The following is a 15,354-nucleotide window of genomic DNA, read 5'->3' on the forward strand; positions in this document are numbered from 1 at the left end:
TCATGCAAATGCAGACAGAAGTCAGCCATTTACTGGAAGTCAACAGGAAAGACAACACTGAACGTCTGCAAGGGATTAGTCATTGTCTGGGAAAGGGTGGAGCCTATCATAACATTCCTGACTGTATAAGTGTGTGTATGACAAGCCTGAATGGTACAAGATACAACATATCTGTGCCTGTCTTCTGATTTTGGTTCTCTGCTATCAAACTTCAGGACATCATGACTAAAATTTATAAAGCTTTGCTCTGTTACGAGGCAAACACTTCTTTACCTTCCCCAACCCCCTAGTGGGATTTAGGAGTTTCATTAGGAGTTTGAGGAGTTTTGGTATGTCACCAAAGACACTCGCAAATTTCTACAGATGTACCATGGAGAGCATTCTGGCTAACTGGCTATATCACATCTGGTATGGGTGGGGCTACTGCACAGGGTCAAAAGAAACCGCAGGAGGCTGTAAACATAGTCAACTCCATCATGGACGTTAGCCTCCTTAGCATCCAGAACATCTTCAAGGAGCGATGCCTCAAAAAGGCGGCATCCATCATTAAGGACCCCATGACCCAGGTCATGCCTTGCTCTCATTGCAACCATCAGGAAGGAGGTACAGAAGCCTGAAGGCACACACTCAATGATTCCGGAACAGCGTCTTCCCCTCTGTCATCCAATTTCTGAAAGGACATCAAGCCCATGAACGATACCACACTGCATTTTTAATATCTATCTTTGCTCTACTTATTTAATTGAACTATTAAATATATATGTACTTTATTTCATGTTTTTTCTATTATTATGTATTGGAGTGTACTGCTGCCATAAGGACAACACATTTCACGATATATGCCGACGATATTAAATTTGATTCTGATTCAGTCTCCGCCTTCCACAGGAATCAGTCTCGTTGTGATTCACTTGTCCACCGATCACCCTCCCGGCAAACATGCAAGTAGCACCTGCTTGCAATACCTGTTGCTTCACCTCCTCCCTCACCACTTTTCAGGGCCCCCAGCAGTGCTTCCAGGTAAGGCAACACTTCACCTGCGTGTCTGTCGGAGTCGTCTATTGTATGCAGTGTTCCTAGTCCAACCTCCTCTACATTGGCTAGACCTGATGTAGAGTGGGGGACCGCTTTTCTGAGCACGTTTGCTGGATCTGCAACAGGGAGGATTTCACAGAGGCCAATTATTTTAATTCCACTCCCCATTCCTGTTCCGACATGTCAATCTATGGCCTCCTCCATTACCACGATGAGGCCACTTTCAGGTATTTCATCCGGGTAGCCTCCAACCTGACAGCATGAGCATTGATTTGTCCAAATTTTAGTAATTTATCCCCCACCCCCTTCTATCTTTTTCTATTCCACATTCTGGCTTCCTTCTCACCCCTTCATTTCTCATTCCTACCTATAATCTCCCTCTGGTTCTCCATTTACTTCCCTTTGCCCCATGGTCCATTCTCATTTCCTATCAGATTCCTTCTTCTCCAACCATTCATCTTTTCTACCCATCTCCTCCCAGCTTCTCACTTCACCTGTCCTACCCCACCTACCTGGCTTCACCCACCACCTTCCAGCCATAAGACCATAAGATGTAGAAGCAGAATTATGCCATTTGGTCTGTCTGTCTGTCTGTCTGTCTCTCTTGCTCTGTCTGTCTGTCTGTCTGTCTCTCTCTCTCTCTCTCTCTCTCTCGCTCTGTCTCTAGTTCTTTTTCTTTTTCTCTTTCTCACAACAGAACCAGAATCAGGTTCATTACCATTGATAAACAGTATATCGTGAAATTTGTTGAAAGGTGGCAGCAGTACAATGGAAGACATTAAAAAATTATTATAAGTTGCAATTAAAATCTATATGTAAATAAATAGCACAAAAGAGGAATAATGAGATGGCGGAGGGGAAGAAGCTGTTCCTAAAATGTTGAGTGTGTGTCTTCAGGCTCCTGTACCTCTTTCCTGGTGGTAGCAATGAGAAGAGGGCTTGTCCTGAGTGGTGGATGTCCTTAATGATGGATGTTACAATAATGCTACAGTAGCGTAGCAGTTAATGCAATGCCATTACAGCTCAGGACGTCAGAGTTCAGAGTTCAATCCTGGCGCTCTCTGAAAGGAGTTTGTATGTCCTCCTCATTGAATGAATGGGTTTCTTCCTGCTGCTCTGGTTTCCTCCCACAGGCCAAAGGTGTACCAGTTAATACATCTTGGCCTAAACTTCCCTGGCTTGCCCTTGCAGCCCAGTTCAAATAAAGGCACAATATTTTAGTTTCCCTCCAAGAGAACAACAAGCTTGTCGTTGGGTTTGTAAGCTTGTGTGCTTCAATGACCTGGAGAGCTATGCTGGCTCTTGATATGGCTACCATTCCCAAACAGTGAAAGGGTAGGGGCCAGACGAAGACTGGTCAACCAGTCTTCCAGGTGTAGGGTTCAACTCAGGGCTAACAACCCTGACTGGTCAAGAAAAAACTGTTATGGAAACAACAATGAAGATTCCTTCTACGCTCCCAAGTTCAGTCAGAGATGGAGGACCTTCGTTGCTGCCCTAATCGCCAGCAGTAAAGTGGGCAATTAATTAATAATTTTAGTCTCATTATAAGAAGGATATGGAAGCTTTAGCGAGGGTGCAGAGGAGATCTACCAGGATACTGCCTAGACTAGAGGGTAAGTCTTATGAGGATAGGTTGAGCGAGCTAGGACTTTTCTCTTTGGAGTGGAGGAGGATGAGAGCTGACTAGATAGAGGTGTACAAGATGATTAGAGGCAATGATTGAGTGGAAAGCCAGAGACTTTTTCCTAGGGTGGAAATGGCTAATACAAGGGGGTGTAATTTCAAGATGATTGGATGAAAGTATAGGGGGATGTTCAAGGTAAGTTTTTTTTACACACAGAGTAGTGAGGTCATAGAATGCCCTGGCAGGTCTGATGGTAGATCCAGGTACATTAGGGCCTTTTAAGAAACTCCTAGATAGGTACTTGGATCCTAGAGTAGGTTGAAAGGTCGGCACAACATTATGGGGCGAAGTGTCTGAACTGTGCTGTAATCTTCTGTGTTCTATTAGTCTTCTGGTACCTCAACCATGAAAGTATCTCTTTCAAGGTCCCTGCAGGCTCTTCACCAGCTTCCCACAATATGCTAGGACATACTTTATTAGTTCATTATTGTCACATGTGCCAAAATAAAATCGAAGCCTTTTGCTTGTATGCCATCAGAGAGATCATTCCAGACGTAAAGTCACAGAGGCAGTTCAAAGAAAGTCAAAATGCAGAATGTAGTGTTGCAGTTACAGAGAAGGTGTAGCAGAGATGAACTAATAAATTTCAAAGGCCTCTATGAGATAGGTTGGGAGATCAAGAGTTCACCTCTTACAGTATGGGAAGTCTGTTCAAGAGTCTGATAACAGTGGTTGCTGCACAAGTTCATAGACTGGTTAAGAAAGCATATGGAGAGTTAGCCTTTAGTCAGAGGATTGAGTTCAACACTGCGAGGTTATATTATGACATTTTTACTGCCAGTTATGCCACTGACATTTAGGACAGCAATGAAGGTCCTCCATCTCTGTCTGTCCGTAGAAGGAATCTTCATTGCTGTTTCCGTAACAATTTTTCTTGACCAATCAGAGTTGTTAGCCCTGAGCTAAACCCCTGAACCTGGAGGACCAGTGGACCACTCTTAGTCTGGTCTCTACCCTTTGACCTGCTTGTCACGGGTGACCCTACCAAGAGCCATAGCACAAGGCCCTGACTCCAGCCAACATAGCTCTCTGGGTCATTGAGACTTGCAAGTCTCCAAACCCCACGACAAGGTTGTGGTCCACTTAGAGGCAAGGTTATTGCAGCTCTGTAAAACTCTGGTTAGACATACTAACACTATTGTGTTCAAATCTAGTTGTCTTGTAATAGGAAGGATGTCAAAGTCTTAGAAAGGGTGCAGAGATTTACCAGGATACTGCCTGGATTAGAGATCGTGCATTATGATGTGTAAGCTCGGGCTTTTCTCTTTCGAGCAAAAGAGGATGAGAGGTAACTTGATAGTGATGTATTTGATGATAAGAGACATAGCTAGAGTGGACAGCCAGAGACATTATCCCAGGGTGGAAATGGCCAAAATGAGGAGACGTCATTTTAAGATGATTGCAGGAAATTATTGGGGGTGGGGGCGGACATCAGTGGTAGGTTTTTTACAGAGAGAATGGTGGGTTCATGGAATGGAGAGACAGAGACAATGATAAGAGGTAGATACATTCATAGCATTTAAGAAACTTTTATGTAGGTACATGAATGAAAAAAAATCAAAGGTTATGTGGGAGCGAGTAGATTAAAAGGTCTTTACTGTGCTACGTTCTACATAACAGCAGGATAGTAGCTGTCCTTGAGCCTGTTGGCACTTGCTCTCAAACTTTTGTATCTTCTACTTGATGGCAGATGGGGAAGAGAGAACGACTAGGGTGGGAGAAGACCTTGATTAGGCTGAGACACCAGAATGTAGATGGAGCCAATGGGTGGGAAGTTGGTTTGTGCGATGCAGTGGGCTGTGTTTACTGCTCACTCACCACACCCATTCTCTGACTTACTTCCCTGTAGCCCTGCAACTTTATTTTTCCTCAAGCATGTCCATCAAAGCACCTTCAATGCTTTATTTTCAAATTGCTCCAATCAAGTTGCTCCAACTTTACAGTAGCTAATCAATGTTCACTATACTGTTCAGGTCCAGTAAAGATCAAAGCAGCTAATGGAAGTCCCCATGTTCATAGGAAGTAGCACCCAAGATTAGGATAAAACCTGTGTCCTGGCCAGACTTTTCAAGCATTCAAACACAATGTTCAACATGCAGGAAAGTTCTCATCTTTCATTACATGGTAACATTGGATGCGTCCCAAATTAGCTACTTAGGTAAACAGAGATTAAGGAAAGTACCTTTTACAGGTGAACCTAATAGGTGAAAGGTAAAATTGGCACACCGAAACTTCATGAAAACAATGTCACGTGGAATGCTAGCTCATAGAAAGAGTGAATGACAATGCACGGCAGTAAACTAGTGAGTACATCTTTGTGGAGATAGGTTCCAAAGAAAGGCACATCTGGGTGCAGTATACTCAGTGGTCACTTTATTAGGTACCTCCTGTACCTGGAAATGAAAGAGGAAATTGGTAACATGGGTCGGCTGATTGTTTGTAGGGTTTTTCGCCGAACCTGAGGGTTGGGTTGCAAACGTTTTGTTACCAGTTGAGGTGACATCATGACTAGTGACGAAACATTTGCAACCTAATCTCCAGGCTCAGCAAACAACCCTGCACACAAACCTCCTGTACCAACTGAAAGTGGCCTCTGAGTGTTCATAGTTTTCTGCTGCAGTAGCCCATCCATTCCAAGGTTTGATGTGTTGTGTGTTCAGAGATGTTCTTCTGCACACCGCTGTTGTAGCGTGTTGTTATTTAAGTTATTGTCACCTTCCTGTCAGCTTAAGCTCTTTGGGCCATTCTCACCTGATCTCTCACATTAACAAGGCATTTTCCCCTACAAACCTGCCTCTCACTAATAATTTTGTTTTTCCCACCATCCTCTATAAACTCTAGGGACCATTGAACCTGAAAATCCCAGGAGATCAGCAGTTTCTGAGATACTCAAACCAACCCATCTGGTACCAACAACAATCATTCCATGGTCAAAGTCGCTTAGATCACATTTCTTCCCCGTCCTGAATGTTCGGTCTGAACAACAACGGAACATCTTGAGCCACGTCTGCTTGCAGCCTCATGATTGGCTGATTAGGTATTTGCATTAAAGACCAGGAGTACAGGTATATTGAGTGTATTTAAAGGAGACCACTTCACTCAGAATGAACACCATGTGAGTGTGGAACAAGATGCCAGCAGAAGTAGCAGATGGGGGTTCAATTGTAACATTTAAGAGAAGTTTGGGTGAGTATATTGATGAGGGTGGTACGGAGGACTATGCTCTGGGTGTAGATAGATGTGACTAGGTAGAAAATTAGGACGGCACTGACCAGATGGGCCAAAGGTCCTCTTTACGTCCTGTAGTGACTGTGACTCTATAACTCCTACCGTACATTAGATCATAGAGCAGCATCATAAAGGAAATGGCGCATCAGCCCATGATGCCCATGGCAACCACGATGCCAGTTTAATCTATTCACAAAGTTCAAAGTATCATTTATTGTCATAGTACATATATGTCACCACATACAACCCAGAAATCATTTTTCCTGTGGGCATACTCAGCTAATCTATAGAACAGTAACTGTAAACATGATCAATAAAAGAACGAGCACAGAAGACAACAAACTGTGCAAATGCAAATATAAATAAATAACGAGAGCATGAAATAATGAGATAAAGAGTCCTTAAAGTGAGATCATTGGTTGTGGGAACATCTCAATAGATGAGCATAGCTTTCTTCTTTTATTCAAGAGCCTGATGGTTGAGGGGTAGTAACTGTTCTTGAACCTGGTGATGTGAATCCTGAAGCACCTGTACCTTCTATCTGATGGCCACAGTGTGAAGAGAGCATGACCTGGGTGGTGAATATCTTTGATGTGTACTGCTTTCCTACAACAGTATTTCATGTAGATGTGCTCAGCGGTTGGGAGGACTTTACCAGTGGTGTACTGAGCCGAATCCGTTAACTTTTGTAGGATTTTCCATTCAACGACATTGTGGTCCCATTCCAGGCCATAATGCAGCCAGTCAATACACTTTCCACTGCACATCTATAGAAGTTGGTCAAAGTTCTAGATGTCATGCTGAATCTCTGCAGACTCCGAGAAGTAGAGGTGCTGTTGTACTTTCTTTGCAATTACATTTATATGATGGGTCCTGCTAGCTTGTACTCTTCCCTCTCACTCCAACTTCATATGCTGGCTTCCGCTAGAAGAAAATGAAGAAGTATCTCCTCATCTCAGTCCTATATCTCTTGCCCTATGACCTAAGACTGCGACCACCCCCCATTCTAAACATCTGGCCAGGAGAAAACTCTTCCTCACTTCAGGTCTGACCAGTCTTGTCAGAATTTTTGAATAAATCTAATTGACTTAATCCCTCCTCCTCCAGCAGTCTTTCCATGTCAGGTAGCTTGGCCAATCAAAAGAACAATGATAATTTCCATTTGATGTCAAAACCCCACCCACTACAGATATTCTCCCTTCTCCCCTCTCCCATACACATCTGAAAGTGCATACAACCAGGCTCGAGGACAGCTTCTATCTCATTGTTATCAGACTCCTGAACAGTAAGGTAGTCTCTTGGCCTCACAGTTCAAAGCATTATGGTTACTTACTTACATTGCACTTTTTTCAGTAGCTTTTACATTTTATCCTGCATTGAAACTGTTTGACCTTACTTACCTCAATGCACTGTGTAATGATTTGATCTGTATAAACAATATATAAGACCATCTTTTCACTGTATCCTTTTACATGTAACAATAATAAACCAACACCAGAACCATTACAGGCTTCATTCTTGCTCATTCAGCTGCCTACGTATTAACCTGGCCAAGAGAGCACCCTGCTAAGTTCCTGAGAAACACATGCAAAATTCTAGAGGGACTCAGCAGGTCGGGCAGCATCTATGGAGAGGAATAAGGAACTGGCATTTCCTTGAGACCCTTCATCAGGGCTCAGCCCCAAATGCTGGCTCTTTATTCCTCTTCGTAGATGCTACCTGACACTGCTGAGTTCCTACAGTAACTTGTGGGTGCACAAGAGCATTTGCAGAATCTCTTGTGTTTATGAGTCCCTGCAAAATCCCTGCAGTGTGACAATCCACTCAGTCTTTTTGAACAGGCAAAAGATATACAAGTGATCCGAGGCGGACTCTTTTCACCCTGATGGTGCTGAGTACCGGAACACACTGTCAGTACAAATGATAGAAGCAGCCGCATTGATACTATTTAAAGCTAGGCACACAAATAAATCATCTTGGCACAGAGGTTAATGGTGAGGTTCAGATTTAATTCCTTTTTTTCAGTTTCTAGTGTTTTTTTAGGTTCATAGAGATGGTTTCCTGGACAGAGAGGGGAGGATTTTAAAACAGCATACCATCCAATATGCTCTCCATATTAATGTACATGTGGAGACCACAATACCTGCTGGAAATGCCCATCATGTTGTTTTGAAGACATTATTTCATTAAGGTGGACAGGAAGGCTCCTCTATGACAGATAGTCAAAGCTGCACAACACATCACTGACACCAGCCTGCCTGCCATGAAGGGCATATATACAGAAAAGTGTCGGAATAGGGCCAGTGACACAGTCATAGAAAAGTACAGCGCAGAATCAGGCTTTTTGGCCCATGTAGGCCATGCCAAAATGATTTAAACTACCCACTCTCATCCACCTGCACTGGGACCATAGCCCTCCATACCCCCACCATGCAGGTACCCTATCCAAACTTCTCTTAAATATTGAAATCCAGCTTGCATGTACCACATGTGCTGGCAACTCATTCCACACTCTCGCATCCCTCTGAGTGAAGAAGTTTCTCCTCATGTTCCCCTTAAACTTACACCCTTAACCCATAAGCTCTGGTAGTAGTTCCATCCAACCTCGGTGGAAAATGCCTACTTGCATTAACCCTATCGATACCCCTCATAATTTTGTACATCAAACCTCCTCTCAATCTGTGTTCTAAGGAATACAGTCCTTACCTGTTCAATATTTCCTTATAACTCAGATCCTCCAAACCCAGCAACATGCTTGTAAATTTTCTCTGTACTCTTTCAATCTTGTTTACACCTTTCCTGTAGGTAGGTCACCAAACTTGCACACTATAGTCCAAATTAGACCTCACCAACATCTTACACAAATTCAACATAACATCCCATCTCCTGTACTTAATACTTCGATTTATGAAGGCCAATGTGCCAAAAGCGTTCTTTCCGACCCTATCCAGATGTGACGTCACTTTCAGTGAACTATGGACCTGTATTCCCAGGTCCCTTTACTCTACCACACTCTTCCGTGCCCTACAATTCACTGTATAAGCTCTACACAGGTTCTACAGAAGTGCAACACCTCGCACGTGTCTGCATTAAGATGGCACCAAGCGGCTGCCTCTTCGGGCTCATCTGCGGAAACAGTTTAAATTCCTCTCCTAATGTCTATTTTTCCTTATCTTGGCTGTTGGGGTCCTATCAAGGTCCTGATCTGTAAGTGGCACTCAAAATGTGTTTTTTTTTGCACCAGATGATTTCCCATTCCTGAAGCTCACCAGCCGACCATCTTCCAGCATTTCCCAGGCACAGCTTGGAAGATGGTGCCTCCGGGGTGCGGAACTGTGGACAATCGATTCCAGGGTGGTGTTGCTGACTGAGATGTCGCAGGAATTGGACCATCAGGGTTCGCTGTGGCAGATGTCTGGACAGAGTTCTCTGAGGTCAAGTGATTGCATTCTCTCTCTTTGGAGAGAGTTTGCTGCCGATTCTAGAGGCAGAGAATCTCAGAATGCGGCAGACTGTAATATTGTAACAGTGACAGTCAGTCTCCCCTTTCACTGTGAAAATGGGTGATATCTCTCTGTCCATTGTTTGTGAGAGAGAAAGAGCCTGGGGCGTGTTGAACTGTAGGATAAGCAATAGTTTTTGTTGACTGCAGATCGTGCTCTCTTTTTGGGTGCTTTGCTGTTGCTTGGTGTGTGGTGGGTACTGATGTATTTTGCTGGAATGGGTGGGGGGAACCGGGAGCTTGATGCGTTGATGTTTACTGCTGCTTGCATGGGGGAGAGAAGAGAGGGGTCTTTGGGGTTCTTACGTTTACCTGTTAATTTTTTGGGGGTCCTTCTGTTTATCAAGGTTGTCTGTGAAGACAAGTATTTCAGGTTGTATATTTGCTGATCCATTTGATCACATTATCATCCAGAACATTGATGTAGATGACAAACAACAAAGGACCTAGCACCAGTTCAAGAGGCCACCATCTACTACCACTCTCTGGCTTCTCCTGCAAAACCAATGTCTAATCCAATTTACTATCTCATCCTGAATGCTGAGCAACTGAAACTTCTTGACCAGCCTCTCATGCAGAACCTTGTCAAATACCTTAATAAAGTCCATGTAGACAACATCTACCGCCTTGCCTTCATCCACTTCCCTGGTAACTTCTCTGAAAAAGTCTACAAGATTGGTTAGACATGATCTACCACACACAAAGCCATAATGTCTATCTTTAATCACTCCCTGAATATTCAAATACTTATATATCCAGTCCCTTAGAATACCATCCAATAACTTTCTCACGACAGATGTCAAACTCTCCAGCCTGTAATTTCCAGGTTTTTGTTAGAGCCTTCTTTTAAATGCCAGATCAACATTGGCTATCTTCCAATCCTCTGGTACCACTCCTGCCGCTAAGGATGTTTTAAATATCTCTGCTAGAGCCCCAGCAATTTCTGCACTTGCCTCCCATCGTGTCCAAGAAATACCTTGTCAGGCCCTGGGGATTTATCCAGTCCAATTTGCCTCAGGGTAGCAAACACCACCTTCTCTGTAATCTGTATGGGGTCCATGATATTGATGCTGCTTTGACTCACTTCTGTGTCCATCTCCTGAGTAAATACAAATGCAAAAAAAAAAAAAAATTAAGATCTCCCCCATCTGTTTTGGCTCCACACATGGATTACCATTCTGGTCTTCCAGAGGACCAATTTTTTCCCTTGAAATTCTTTTGTATTTAATGTTCTGTAGAATTTTTTACGATTCTGCTTCACTTTGTCTGCTGGACCAACTTCATGCCTTCTTTTAGCCTCCTGATTTCTTTCTTAGGTATTCTCTTGCATTCCTTGTACTCCATAAGCACCTCATTTGTTCCTACCTGCCTATCCCCTTATACACCTACTTTTTTTCCCTTAATCAGGTCTTCAAGATCTCTTGAAAACCAAGGTTCCCGACACTTGTCATCTTTACTTTTTATTGTGAGAGGCACAAGATTTACTTTTGAAGATCTCCCACTTACTAAGTACCTCTTTGCCAGAAAACAGCCTGTCCCAATCCATACTTGCCAGATTATTTCTGACACCATCAAAATCCAATTTAGTATCACAACCTGCAGACCAGACCTACTTTTTGCATATTTACTTTGAAACTAATGGCATTGTGGTCTCTAGATGTAAAGTGTTCTCCCTACACAAACTTCTGTCACCTGCCCTGTTTCATTCCCTAATAGCAGATTAAGTATTGCACACTCTTTGGTTGGGACTTCAATGTACTGATTAAGGAAACTTTCCTGAACATGTTTGACAAACTCTATCCCATCTAATCCTTTTACAGTTTGGGATTCCCAGTCAATACATGGAAAGTTAAAATCACCTATTAAAACAATCTTCTGTTTCTTGCAACAGTCTGTGATCTCTTTATAAATTTGTTCCTCTAAATCCCTAGAACTGTTGGGTGGTCTGTAATGTAGCCCCATTAACGTGGTTATACCTTTCTTATTTCTTACTTCCACCCATAACGACTCATTAGTCGAGTTTTCCTGTCTGTCCTGACAGAGCACTGCCGTGACATTTTCCCTGACTAATAATGACACCCCTCCTCCTTTAATCCGTCCCACTCTGTCACATCTAAAACAATGTAACCCCAGAATATTGAGCTGCCAATCCTGCCCAGCCTGCAACCAAGTCTCACTAATGGCTACAATATCATAATTTCAGGTGTTGATCCATGCCCTGGGCTCACCCGCCTTTCCTACGATATACACAACTCAGGACAATAGTTGCTCCATTCTCAACCTTTTGATTCCTGACTTTGTCTGAGGTCTTACAAACATCTGTCTCCACAGCCTCTCCACTAACTGTGCTGGCACTCTGGTTCCCATCTCCTGCAACTCTAGTTTAAACCCTACAGTGTAGCAATCCCACCAGCATCACGAAGGATCCCACCTTCCCTGCTCACGGACTGTGTTTCCCAATCCCATCAGGGAGGAGGCTACATATCATCCACACTAGGACCACCAGACTCAAGAACAGTTTCTTTCCTAAGCAGTAAGGCTGATCAACACATCCACCCACTAACCCAACCCTCTACATCCTCCACGACCGTTCCTATCAGCCACCATATGACATACATTCAATCTATGTATATAAGTTATCTTATGTATTCAGATTTACTGTGATTTTTTTTATTATAGCTTTCTTTATCTTACTGTGTTTTCCTTGTGCTGTATCAGATTCCGAGTAATAATTATTTCATTTTCCTTCACACTTGTGGACTGGAAATGACATTAAACAATTTTGAATCTTGTTGTGTTGCCAGGCAAGTTTGGCTGGTGTGGACCTTGCTGACTTTCCTTGGTCATGCCTTGTAGAGCAGAGCTTACTGAATGTAATGTTAAAGCAAAAAGGCTGATATTACCTAGGGCTGTGAAACCTGAGACCACAAGCCTCTTACACTTGGTATTACTTACTGCAGGCATTGCAATGGCTGCATGAAAACGCAAAGGCTGACCTGTTTACATATGGACATTTGATGCTGCAGAGATGCCTGTGACAAACTTAGAGACCAACAGTTACTAGAGCAAATGCAAAATATTGCTGACGCCCTCACAGAACATAGAATGTATAACTTAGAACGTAATGCACACAACAACACACACAATATACTGGGGAAACTCGGCAGGTCAGGCAGCATTAATGGAGGGAGGTAAACAGTCGACGCTTTGGGCCACGATCCTTCTTCAGGACTGGAAAGGAAGGGAGAAGACAGCAGGATAAGGTGGTGGGGGAGGGGAAGGAATACAAGCTGGCAGGCAATAAGCGAAGCCAGGTGCGTGGGGAAAGGAGAACGAAGTAAGAAGCTGGGAGGTGATAGGTGGAAAAGGCAGACGGCTGGAGAAGAAGGAATCTGATAGGAGAGGAGAGTGGAGCATGGGAGAAAGGGAAGGAAGAAGGGCTCCAGGAGGAGGTGATAGGCAGGTAAGGAGAAGAGTTCACAATGTTGTGCCGAACTAATTTAACTAAACTTGTCACTTTTGCCTATACAATATCCCTCAATTCTCTACACATCGATGTATCTCTTATTGTATTTCCCTCCACTACTACCCCTGCCAGCACATTCCAGACACCCATCACACTGCGTAAAACAAAACATGCCCTGCATATCGCCTTTGAACTTAATCCCCACAATTTAAATACATGTCATCTTGAATTAGATATTTTAGCCCAAAGGAAAAGATGCCGGCTGCCTACTCTGTCTATACCTCTGAAAATCTTACAAAGCTCTATCTGGTCACCCAATCAGGCACTGATGTTCCAGTGAAAACAGCCCAGGCTCGTCCAGCCTCTCCTTGTAGCAGATACTCTCTGATGCAGGCAGCGTCCTGGTAAAGCTCTTTTGGCCACTCACCACAGGCTAGAGCACAATGGCTCTGCTGGCAAGGCCTCGGCCTCGTACCTCCAGTTCCTCAGGTTCAGTCTTCACCTCTAGTCCTCTCCATGAGGAGTTCTCTCTCCAGATGTGGGGGTTCCCTCCAGGTGCTCCAGGTTTCTAGTCATATCCCAAGGGTTTAGACCATAAGACGTAGGAGCAGAATTAGGCCATTTGGCCCATCGAGTCTGTTCCGCCATTCAATCATAGCTAATCATTTTATTCCCCTCCTCAACCCCATTCCTCGGCCTTCTTGTCAAACCCTTTGATGCCATGTCCAATCAAGAACTTACCAGTTTCTGCCTTAAGTAGACCCAATGACCCGGCCTCCACAGCTGCCTATGGTAATAAGTTCCATAAATTCACCACCCACTGGCTAAAGAAATTTCTCTGCATCTCTATTTTAAACGGACACCCCTCTGTACTGATGCTGTGCCCTCGTGTCCTAGACTCCCCCCCCCCCCCCGGAAACATCCTTTTCACATCTACTCTGTCTAGGGTATTCAACATTCGAAAGGTTTCAATGAAAGCCCCCCTCATCCTTCTAAATTCCAATGAGTACAGACCCAGAGCAATCGAATGTTCCTCGTATGATAACCTTTCATTGTCGGATTCATCCTTGTGAACCTCCTCTGAATCCTCTCCAATGCCAGCACATCTTTTATTAGATGAGGAGCCCAAAACTGTTCCCAATACTCAAGGTGGGGCCTCACCAGTGCCTTATAAAGCACTGGTGAGGCCCCTGCTCTTGCATCACATCCCTAAAGCATCACATCCCTGCTCTTGTAGTCTAGACCTCTTGAAATGAATGCTAACATGGCATTTTCCTTCCTCACCACTGACTCAACCTGCAAGTTAACCCTTAGGTTGTTCTGCACAAGGAATCTGAAGTCTCTGTGCATCTCAGATTTTTGGATTTACTCCCCATTTAGAAAATAGCCCATACATTTATTTATTCTACCAAAGTGATCGACCATGCATTTTCCAACATTGTATTTCATTTGCCATTTCCTTGCCCACTCTCTTAATCTATCTAAGTCCTTCTGCATCCTTCCTGTTTCCTGAACACTACTTGCTCCTCCACCAATTTTCGTATCATCTGCAAACTTGGCAACAACACCATCTATTCCATCATCTAAATTGATATACTGCATTAAAAATGCGGTTCCAATACCGACCCTGGCGGAATACTACCAGTCATTGGCAGCCAACCAGAAAAGGATCCTTTTATTCCCACTCACTGTCTCCTACCAATCAGCCACTGCTCTATGCCAGTAACTTTCCTGTAATGCCATGGGCTCTTAATTCGGTAAGCAGTCTCATGTGTGGCACCTTGTCAAATGCTTACTGAAAGTCGAAATATACAACGTCCACTGCATCCATTAATCTATCCTACTTGTAATCTCCTCAAAGAATTCCAACAGGTTCATCAGACAAGCTTTTCCCTTAAGGAAACCACGTTGCCTTTGTCCTATCTTGTCCTGTATCACCAAGTACTCCATAACCTCATCCTTAACAATTGACTCCAACATCTTCCCAACCCCTGAGGTCAGGCTAACTGGTCCATAATTTCCTTTCTGTTACACCCTCCTTTTTTAAAAAGTGGGGTGACATTTGCAATTTTCCAGTCCTCTGGCATCAGGCCAGAGTCCAATGGTTTTTGAAAGATCATTACTAATGCCTGCACAATTTCTACCGCTATCTCTTTCAGAACCCTAGGGTGCAGTTCGCCTGATCTGGGTGACTTAAGTACCATCAGGTCTTTGTGCTTTTTGAACACCTTCTCATTTGTAACATTAACTGCACTTACTTGGCTTCCCTCACACTCTTCAATATCTGGCACACTGCTAGTGTCTTCCACAGTGAATACTGATGTAAAATACTCATTTAGATCATCTGCCAACTCCTTGTCCCCTGTTATTATTTCACAATTTGACAAAATCTATCCCATCTAGTCCTTTTACAGTATGGGATTCCCAGTCAATATG

Source organism: Mobula birostris, chromosome 7 (assembly GCF_030028105.1).
Source record: "Mobula birostris isolate sMobBir1 chromosome 7, sMobBir1.hap1, whole genome shotgun sequence".
In the NCBI taxonomy this organism is placed as follows: Eukaryota; Metazoa; Chordata; class Chondrichthyes; order Myliobatiformes; family Myliobatidae; genus Mobula; species Mobula birostris.